Raw genomic sequence first — 11,669 nt, 5'->3', positions numbered from 1 at the left:
AAAACTCCTTGAATTTTAAAAAAATAACTTTGATCTCCTGTATTTCTGTTTCCGTTAACTTTTCATCTAAGGTAAGTTGTGCTAAATCGTATTATTTTGACCCAATAAATACATACCAGGTGTACAAGAGCACCATGGACATAGGAGATTAACATGGGAAAACGGTTTTGATTTTTTTGCGCATGTACGGTTGATTTGATTGAAAAACCGTACCAGCAACAATGACCTGTTTACCCGTTGCCCGACAACCGCCTATACAGTGCAGGCTAAAAGTTTAAATTTTCTCATTTTTGTTCGTGTTTTACGACGAAAGGGCTCAAGTTAGAGATCTGAAAAAAATACAGAAAACTAGTCCGTGATAGGTACTACAACCTTCATTAATACGATTTTTCAATCAAATCAACCGTACAGGCGCAAAAAATTCAAAACCGTTTTCCCATGTTAATCTCCTATGATGTCCAGGGTGCTCTTGGACACCTGGTATATAATATTAATTTCTCTCGCTGTTGCTGTTGATTGTTTGAGTTATTTTAATCGAAGCAATTGTTTTTTGAGCAAATTTTTTCCCCTTGAGGGGGGTGAAGAGAGGGGGGTTTTGTCTGATTTTTTTCACCATTTCATTTTTTTTGGGGTGTTGCCTAAGTTGTGTGAAAATTTCATTGAAATTGCTTGAGTAATAACGACCGGAGAGCAAAAAATTTCGAAACTGTCCCACAAATCAGTAACAATTGATATGTCCTAAAGAATTTACAACAAAACTGTCTAAAACACGCCGAAACAGTAAAAAATATAATTTTTTCGACGACTTGCTTTGAAAGTACCTCATGTACGCTTCCATTTAGAAGCAGAAAGGGGTTATTTGCCGCGCGCGAGCAGAAAGAGAGATTTTCTGCTCTAGAGCGTTTTCGCTTTCTACTAACAATCTACTCACCAACTTTTTCGGCGTTTCCATAACAACGCTTGACATACCTGTTTGAAATATACACATTCCGTCAAAGTGATTTATCGGTAACAATGAGTTCAAGCGATGTGAGTTATCCTTCTACTCCACCCCACATTCGAGAAAGTGCAAGGAATGTAACTTTAAATTTACTTCCACAAAAATCCAAAACCCGTTACGAGAAGGAGTATTCAGTTTTTATTAAGTGGTGTTTAGCAAATAAAGCGGGGTCGTCATATTCAGAGAATATAGTGCTCACATATCTTGCTGAAATTGGAAAATCAAAGAAGTCTTCAACATTATGGTCTATTTACTCTATGCTTCGAACAACCCTTTTAATTAAACATGATATAGACATTAGTAAATATACCAAAGTGATTGCCTTTTTAAAGAGGCAGTCGGTAGGCTATAAAGCCAAAAAGTCGGAAATTTTCAAACGTGAGGAAATTAATAAGTTTCTGTTAGAAGCTCCTGATGACCGATATTTAATGATCAAGGTAATATGCTCAACACTGTATACCCGTTACTTTACAAAACGCCATTTTAATTATTTTTAGGTTGCTTTAATATTCGGGATCTCCGGTGCATGCAGACGCGACGAATTAACAAAAATGTTAATTGATAACATAGAAGACAAGGAATCAGTTCTCATAATAAAAATACCAAACACAAAAACCAATATCTCACGTACATTTATTGTCTCAAATGGTGGAGTTGAGAACACTAACTATATTTCATTCTACCGTAAATATGTTGAATTGCGCCCTCCAAATACACCAACCAGACGATTTTTCTTACGATACAAGAATGGAATATGTAACAAGCAAGTGGTTGGAATGAACATTTTTGCAAACATGCCAAAACAGATAGCATCTTTTTTAAATTTGCCTAATGTGTCTAGTTATACAGGGCACTGCTTCCGCCGATCTTCGGCTACCTTGTTAGCAGACGCAGGAGCGAGTATCACTACTTTAAAACGCCTAGGAGGTTGGCGCTCAGCTACAACAGCAGAAGGCTACATTGAAGATTCTATTCAAAACAAAACACAGATATCGGAAAAAATTCTAGGAAAAAGTTCCGGAAGCTTAGGAAATGAAATTAGCTATGCAACGACCTCCTCTGCAGTCGTAGCTGATAACAAGAATGAGCCAATCATTATTCAAAATTGTAAGAAGTTTACTATAAATTACATTGTCCACAATAACAGTGAAAATAGAGTTTAAACTAATAATTATATTGCTGTTTTTCATAATAAAGTAGAGTGTAAAAATATGGGTTGTGACTTAATTGTATGAAGTGGAAGGAGTGAAAGGTAGCATGGTCAGTCGTCGAAAAAGTATCGTCTATATTTCGAGCCGAAAGTACTTTTGCCGCTTTTAATTTTCATGTGCAAGCGGCAAATATATACTTTCGGCTCTTAATATAGAATATACTATTTTAACACTCTAAAAGATTGTCTGAAAATTTTAGTTTAGTGTCCAAAAAATTAATTTTTTGCAAAAAATGTCCTAAAAATATAGGGTTATGTCAGTGTCCTAAAACAATAATTTTAAACGAGAGTGTTAAAAAACTATTAGGTTAGGTTAGTGGCCAGAAAAACTGTCAAAAACAATTTTTAAAGGTTAAAAAAACAATTAAATATACAGAGTGAACCAAAAATTTATATATATCGAGTGGCTCAAGAAACAACAGTGCGCGCGGGCGCTTTAGCTACGGATGGCGGCCATTTTATCCCTCTTCCTGGTATGCGTGTCCACGTGCTTGATCATGTGATCCGTCCTGATAAAGCCCTTGCCGCATATCTCGCACACGTACGGTTTCCTGCCCGTGTGACTGCACAAGTGCCTTCTCAAATCCGCTTTGTAATTAAACGTTTTTGGGCACATATCGCACTTGTGCGGTTTATCGCCCGCGTGTTTCTTCGTATGTCGTTTGTAGGTTTCATCATCAGGAAACCGTTTACCGCACCGAGAACACTTGAACGGTTTATCGCCACTATGGAAGGTGTTGTTGTGTTGAGTGAGATAACAGGGACGATTGAACACAGGATTCTCCTTTTGTTCCTCCACCAAAGTGTCCACCTCAAGTCCTCCAAATTCAGTTGTCAAATTGGTGGTGTAATTCTCCATTATTACAGGATGAGGGTATTCCTGAAGAGGACAGTAGTACTGTCCTATAGCAGCCACGTTCGCATACCCATGTAGTTCCGCCAGAACCTGCGCAAAACTGGGCAAAGGCTGGCTCACATCCAAATCACCCGTAGTACTGCTGGGGGTAAACGTATCCTGCGTAACGTGGGAGGACAACTCGTTTGGGTACTGCTCCGTCAAGGTAGGCACCACATTCACCACGCTGTCGCTGCTCCTCGAATCCTCCTGACTATTATCCTTACTAGCCGAGGAATTCCTAGCTGGATGGTGATGGGCGCTGATGGGCATGATAGCTGGATCAGGCAGCCCACTGGATTTAACCGCTTTCTTGTGCAACGAGGTGTTATAGTGTCTCTTTAAATGTCCGGAACTGGTGAACCACTTGTTGCACGCGGTGCAATTGTAGGTTTTCGGTCTGCGTGCTTTGTTACTCTTCCAGTTGGTACTCTTGGTGGGGGCAGGAGCTGGTGGTTGCGGTGCCGGAGCCTCATAACCACTAAAACACACTGAAACACCCTCGCTAGAACCACCATCAACCACAAACTCCCCTTGGTAACCTATTGGTTGATTATTCCCCAAACTAATCATCCCCTGCACGGTATGTCCCTCCTTTTCCTTCTCCCACGTTTGACTGACTACCTTCTGACTATCCAAATCTAGTATCTCACTCTGACTCACCTCCTCCTCATTCTGGGTGTCTCATAATAATACTGGGGGTCACTCAAATTGTTGTGCTCGATGAGGAGGGAAGCACTCTCGTACACCAAACCACACTTCTCGGACTGTTTGGGGCTGGGTGAGGGTGTGGGTTGTGGTGGATAGTTCACACTGTTCAAATATTTACTCTGAGTCCAATCCATATTAATTTTTCCAAAGAGAAAAAACAAAAAAAATACAGTCACCCGAAAATAACGTAGCGTCCGACTCCGACCGTTGACTGACTGAAACTGAAACTTGTGCATTGGTCCACTCTTTGAAGAAGATTTAGAGAGGTGGGGGGTTGGTGGAGGTGGTGAGGTGTTGTTTTGGGTATGCGTGAGTTATATACAGGGTGATTCAGGTTTTAATACACAAGAAATGCGACTTTCGGGAAATAGAGGATGTTGAAGTTTTTTTGGATCAATTATTATAATTTTTTATCAAATGTTTAGTTCTTTGTTGCTTACAATTAGTTTATTGCCTCGATAAGTTCGCAATTCGATTACTCGAAATCGGCGCGTCGGAAAAAATATTTCCAAGAAACCTTTTTTCTTCAAAATTATACATTCAACAGAAAATGGAAAAATCAATGTTATTTTTATAACAAGTAGTGGCGTACTTTTTTTCTTAAAAATTATCAGATGACTTATTAATACTCGCGCCAGTGGTGAAGATAAAACAAATTTTTAATTGGCGAATAATCGGTTTTTTTTGTTTATGAAAACCACAAAGTTTTATTAAAATATGTATGAGTTTTGAAAAAAAAAATTAACTTTCTTCAACACCCTGTAATTCCTAAAAGACGCATTTCCGGGATATAGTTTATAGGACAAACTGCGATTATTTTTGGACGTAGAATACGTGGTTAAAATTTGAGTATTAAAACCTGAATCACCCTGTATACAGGGTGTTCTAAATTAAGTGCGCACCAATGCCAACTTTTTTAGTTGTTTTGTTGTCAAGTTTTGTGACTTATGTTCATAGGAACTTTTTTGACTTTTTTATTGAGAGGTGAGATGGTTTTACATTTTTGTACTAATTATTTATTTATTAAAACCCTACCATCATTCTTCTGAATAACCTAACTTAAAGTAAAAATGCAAAAAAAAAAAACAGTATTTTGGATATGTACAAACTTAATTGGGTGCTGTCAAAGTGACAGTGACAGGTCGACAAATAATTTGACAGGTGACACACAAGGTCGTATTAAGGAAGTGTTTGCAAAAACTCCCCTGACGGGCGAGTGGTCTGTTTTTATCATGTTTTTTTTCGAATGTTGTTTCAATTCGATGTTGTTAGCTCTAGCGTATCAATTATATTAATATTAGTTATTATTTTTATCATTATTGGTATTGTAATTTACTTTTACTATAGGAAAAATAAAGACGTAAGACGTAGATGTAAAAGTGGACATACAACTATAAACCCTCGAAAATGTACCCCGATTTTCTCAGTCTTAGTGAGGGATGAGTTATATGGCCATTTCTAGAGAGAGAACTAATACTAAATAGACATCCTCAGACTAGCTTTGCTAAGTCAGCATTTATTTTCCTATTTATACAGCAGCATTTGTGCATGTAATTAGTCATTAAGATATCTCGCTTGGTTAACGTTCAAATGTAATTTCGTTCGTTTTTATTAAATACAAGTTTTTTAAAAACAAAAGTTGCATTAATAAGAACAAAATTCGCTCTGATGATGGCTAAAACAACAAACAAAACAAAAAAACCAAAACGTAAAAGCTAGAGACGAAATTCAATCAAAACGGTCATGGATTGCACGTTTCGGCCGCTTTGACTCCTTTGACTTAATGTTTTCTTTTTCAACGTGAGTTCCCTAGAGCGTAAACTAGACTAGACAGGGTTGTAAATGGGTGGGTTGTAAAGTTTTGCCAGGTAATTGGGACAAAATTGTCCGAAAAATGTCTTTGCCGGCTGGCGTGTAATAACATTTTTATATGCTCCTAAAAATGCTTTAGTGGCAAACAAAATAATGGTTTTTAAAAACCAGATTTATTTCAGACGAGTTACAAAGTGAGCTTAATAATATAGAACTGAACTCGAGCATTCTATTTCTAACAATTTTGTATAAAAATAGTTGCTGACTACACATTACATGACTTAAGTATAAACATTGGGTATTCTTAATTAAAGGGTTAGGTATGCAATATAAAACTTGCTAGGTGAACTTTTGCCAGTACATACATATAACTTAACATTTTATGGAGGCTAAAAGCCCACACAACTCACACCTGTACTCTCCGGTTTCTTTTTTTAAATGTGGGAATTGTAAAAGTTGGATATAATACCAAATTTCTGAGTAATTTTCAACATTTTTAAGGCAATTACGACGCTGCAAAACTACTTTTTTATGTGGGATTGTAAAAATCAGTGACAATAATCATGAAACTTGACTAAAACCCCTAATTTTTGGCTTTAAAGGTAGATTTTAAAGGGTATCAATAAAAGAATTTGTTAGTCAAAACCTTGGAAATAGACTTGATAACTTGTGTGCAATTTTTATTATTTAATATCAGACAGGGTTTCATCAATAATGACACCTATTAAGATCAATTATCTACGAAATAATGTCTAGGGCGTTATTTTTCATAATGCCCTTAGACTCTTTATTTAAAGTAGATTTCCCCTACAATTTTTTTTAAAACTACCTAGATACAAAATTACAATAAGCATTTTTACATAGTTCATGAAAAGTTAAGATATTAACTATTCATTTATTTAGTTTATTGCTATACATTTTTTTCGAATGTAAAAATTTTCATTTATTTTTAGTCGCTATTTTGTCGAAAACGGGGCACGCTACATTATGTCATTCAATTAACAAATCTTTTTTATAATCATGTAATGCCTATTATTTGAGCCACCACGCAGTAATTGGTAAAGATAGTTTAACCCGTTTAAGAGTAGTTTTTAACGGATCTGGTATCACTGATAATAATTTGTCATTAAATGACACTCAAGTGGTACGACCTACCATTCACAAATATGTGTTAAACGCAGACATATCAAAAATGTACAGACAAGTTTTGATTAATAAGTCCCGCGAAGATACCCGCTCTTTAGCAAACAACGAAATACAAAACTGTTGTTACATAGATGATATGTTAACTGGATCAGATTCAAAAGAGGAATTGATAAAGATTCAAAACGAGGTCAGTGAGATTTTGTCTAATTCAGGATTTGATTTACAAAAATATCTTTCATTCACAGGGGGTGGGCAAGGATTATTAGAACTCTGTAATAATTCTGAGGGGCGGGATGAGATAAGCTTTGGTGGCACTACCACTTCTAAGGGACTTTCTTGCCAAGGCTCCTCTGTTTCTCGTGGTTTAGGCGGAGTTCTACTTAACGAAGCTCTTGGTTTGAAATAAACTTCCGTGGATTGGGGCTTAGAAGTTGAAGCCGAGGCTTGGGAAGTTTGAGCTTGAACGCTCACTACAGTATTGTCAAGAGTATTTTCTTCGTCCTCACTGCTTGTCAAACAAACAACTGAACTGGGTTTGTCAAGCTTTTGTTTTTGTGAAGAAGTTGCCGTTTGTGTCGGAGCAGGAGAACTCACAGTCGAACTGTGATGCTCGGGTTTGAAATCTTTTAATTCTTTTATCACCTTTTCTGGGTTTTGACCTCTAGCGATAGCTTCACGTAACACCAATTTTTCTTTTTCCGACAAACTTTGAGCCCTACTGCGAGTTTTTACTCGATCTTTGTCACTCGACTCACTCATGGACAATTTTTAAATGACCGTTTAAATTCATTTATGTGCTATAGTTATAATTTTTTTTTTTAAACAATTTGATTATGGCACTGGCAATTTCTTTACGAATTTGCTTGTTCATCAAACTAATAATTTTTTTAACGCTAAAATACACAAGCATTAATACCCCCATGCACCATTTAAATTCCATGAATTATCTTTTCCCGAACTATTTGATACACCTCCACTGTTTCCCGCTTGAGAGATAATAATTTCCTCCTCTTTTGAAGATGTACCACCCATATTAAACCAAAATTTTATCAAATGAGCGCTTCAATAGCAAAGGTAATCCCCAAAAAATAAAAATAAAAAAACTCAACTATTGTTTTTCATCCATCTCAAAACAGACCGGCGCCTCCACCAAATGTCACGTTTAATTTATGAGCCCTTCTGGGTTCATCAATTAAACTGACTCACGACGTTAAACGTCGCGCCGGGATCTCAGTTTTAAGGATGGAATCAAACACTGAGCTCTCTATTAAACACTTAAATCTATTAAATATAGTATACATAAATGGGTCTGCCTAATACGGTCATAAACACACTAAAAGTTGACAATTTAACAATTGTACTTACATAGATTCATAAACTAAGGACTTAGCCTTTCCTGGCGGCTGGCTTGGTCACTTTCGTGTTGGAACAATTCTGGAGAATGGACTACTTGACTTGATCTTCTTTTACGAGGAGAGTCGACATCTCGACTTCCTGGTTCAGCTGGTCGCACTACTGTCGATTGGTTCACACTGATCCTATACTGCTGAAATCGGCATATTTTATACCCGATTGATCGGCTGACGTAGTTTGTTATTGTTCGTCGCTTGTTTTTCATATTTCTGTAAAGCAGGTGGTGGTGACTCATCACCGATATGATGCACTCGGTGCATCATGGTGTGACCTTGCCTCGTGCGCTTAATATTTCGCAATCCTCATGAAAATCCTGTACATTTTTATCGATTCTCCTTCTTTTTTTTAATTTCAAGGGGGGGGGGGGGGCAGCTGCTTCTACCTACTCCCCTTGGCGACGCCCTTGCAATAGACCAGATTGCTTTGTTTCGTGTTTCGTAGTTTTATATTATTTATCACAGACTTCATAAACAGATTGGACAGCACATTCCATCATACCAGTTTGGCTTTAAACCAAAACACTCGACTATACATCCACTTTTCATCTTAACTAACAACATACAAACAACGCGTCTCAACGGCAACAAAACAGCTTGTTTGTTCATGGACATTAACAAAGCTTTTGACAGTGTCTGGCACAAAGGACTACTTTACAAACTACATAAACTTGATACACCAAAATACTTACTTTACACAATCAGAAATTTACTAGAAAATAGACAACTGCACGTTCGGATAGACAACACACTTTCCTTTCCTTTCAGTCCTGAACAAGGACTACCCCAAGGATCACCCCTCTCACCTTTACTTTACAACCTATACTGCCATGACATATACAATCACAACAAGCAGGACAAAAATCAATTTGACTAAACCGCATACATATTACAATACGCAGACGACACTGCATTTATAGTACACGAAAAAACTACGTCAAAAGCAGTCTCAAAACTACAATCACTTACTGACGATACTATGACATGGTTTTACAGATGGAGACTGACCCCCAACGCAACTAAAAACCAACTTTTACTACCAAATCATAAGATCAAAGACGACTCCCCAAACATAACCGTAAAATACTTAGGCGTAATACTGGACCAAAAACTAAAATTTACAAAACACTTAAAAAATGCAAGAACTGAAACTATTAAACGGACAAAACACTTTAGTTAGATCACTGACATACAAAAACAAAGGTATTAGCACGAAAACCGCCACACAAATATACAAATCCATCTGTAGACCAGTTCTAGACTACGGACACTTACTTAGAGCAAACGCTACTGACAAAACTAACAGATATACTCAGACTACGGAACAGATTGCTCTAAGACTAATAACCAAAATAAGACACCCAGAAAACCCACTACACAACCCATCCAACCAACTTCTCTACGAACGTACAAACATGACCAAAATAACAGACAGACTTATAAAACTACAAAACAAATGGAAAAATAATCCAAACAACTGGACAATAATAAACCCACTGTGCATAACAAGACAAACCAGACAATCCCGTTACCTCTTTCCCACTGCCACCCTACTAGAGCACTTTAACTAAGACTACTTTTTTATTGTAAATAAATTGTAAATAATTAGAAATAAGTTAACATGGACACTATAACTATAAAAAATCCCACTGTAAACATAGGCAGAAAGACCAAGTGGTCGATAGCCTTTTTTCTATTGAAAATAAAGATTATATATATACCAGGTGTCCAAAAGCACCCTGGACATAGGAGATTAACATGGGAAAACGGTTTTGATTTTTTTAGCGCCTGTACGGTTGATTTGATTTTTGGCCTGCACTGTATAGGCGGTTGTCGAGCAACGGGTAAACAGTCATTGTTGCTGGTACGGTTGCTCGACAACCGCTTATACAGTGCAGGTAAAAAGTTAAAAAATTCTCGCATTTTTGTTCGTGTTTTACGACAAAACGGCTCGAAAGTGACACAGATCAGGAAATGGAATGGGGGGGAAGGTAAGGAAATATTAAAGGAAATATTTGTTTTCTTTGATCTGAAAAGACAGGGCGGAATGGTCGCAGTCGTCACAACAAGCCTCTCTCCAAGATTCTGTCTTCATTAGATGTATAAGTATGAATATTGAATTTTAATCTTGTGTATTGATTTTACGCATATTTAACCCTGGAATGCTACTTGGGGTACAGGTGTACCCCAGCGTAGCATATCTGCTCGTGTTTCCATGTAAGTATTTATTTTTGCTAATTTAGTATTATCAATATAAGTTATTGAATCACATTGTTTTCTAGTTGAATATAATTTTTTAGAATACCTACGCATAAAATGGCTGCTCTAAATAAGTATTTTAGAAAAAACTGGCACTTGATTTAGTGAAACCTCAAATGCAACATCGCTTGGAAACTCCGACTTTGGGGCGTGAACTTCGCCAAACCAATTGCAATACACTAAAAATAACAAACGTCGTAGAAGCAGCACCTAGACCAGCTACTACCACAGGTAGATGCACATTTTGTCCGAGGCGCGAAGATCGAAAATCCAGGGTTAGTTGTGCTGTATGCAAAAATTTTATTTGTTTACAGCACCAAAAGAAAATATATATAAAAACCGTTTTTGTTAAATAAATCAAATATTTGGAATACTATTCTAGGTGGTTTTTCTGTTATATACCTAATTTTTTTGGGGTACGCCTGTACCCCATGTAGCAAATTGAGTTCTGAAAATAAGGGTAGCAATCCCGTGTTAATATTAATTTTATTGGAAGTTAGTTACGTTTTTAATGGGTATCTTTTATTACCTTTAAGAAACCAAACTGGATATTCTCATAAAAGTTAGATCGCAATATTCAAAATTTTAAACTTGAGATAATTTACATCATCAACATATTTCCCATGAAAAATACATACAACATTGAAGCTCGATAGATAATAGGATTTAATGACGTTTTGAAATAAAACGTTTTATTTTTTATTGCGATTTTTATGGTAGTAAATTCATGTATTCAAAGTAGTCTAAAAATCAGTTGTCTACTTTAAACAACTTCCCAAACGGTGAGCGGAGAACGATTGGGTGTGAACTGTTTTACCCTTGTCTGCACGGTCATCTACCCCTCGTTCCAGTCGTTCCATTGTCCACGTTCTCGAAGAAGCGCGAAAATCGTTTACGTTTCCGCGTGCTCGCCGCGAGGGATCGGACGTGAACGGGCGACACTCAGATTCATTGCGCGGAACGTCTCAGTCACGGGCTGGATTGCATTCCGCGCTCTCTTGTGAGCGGAGGGATGAACGACGCCGCCGAACACCGCTTGAACGCCTTCAATCTAACGTCAAAACTGTCACGTCAAAATTAGAGTAAGTAGAGTAACGTTTGGCAGCTAGAGGGCTACAAAGTTGATTATTTTTTCTTCGGATATTTTCATGAACATCTCGAAAACGGTTTGAGTTAGCAGTGTGAAATTTTTCCATGTATGCTCCTCAAAGAGACGCAATTTTTTTT

General features: G+C 37.1%; 1 long non-coding RNA gene across 1 annotated transcript; it reads left to right on the top strand.

Annotated features, from left to right (window-relative positions):
* Positions 1–792: 792 nt before the first annotated feature.
* LOC145737088 (uncharacterized) lies at positions 793–2,174 on the top strand. Its single transcript, XR_014180222.1, has 2 exons — positions 793–1,018; positions 1,902–2,174. It is a non-coding gene; the product is annotated as an uncharacterized LOC145737088 (long non-coding RNA).
* Positions 2,175–11,669: the final 9,495 nt, after the last annotated feature.

Source organism: Ips typographus, linkage group LG13, assembly GCF_016097725.1.
Source record: "Ips typographus isolate SLU linkage group LG13, UJ_Ityp_2.0, whole genome shotgun sequence".
NCBI classification, from domain to species: domain Eukaryota; kingdom Metazoa; phylum Arthropoda; class Insecta; order Coleoptera; family Curculionidae; genus Ips; species Ips typographus.
Note: the sequence above shows the minus strand (reverse complement) of the source record. Positions and strands in the feature narration are given on the sequence as shown.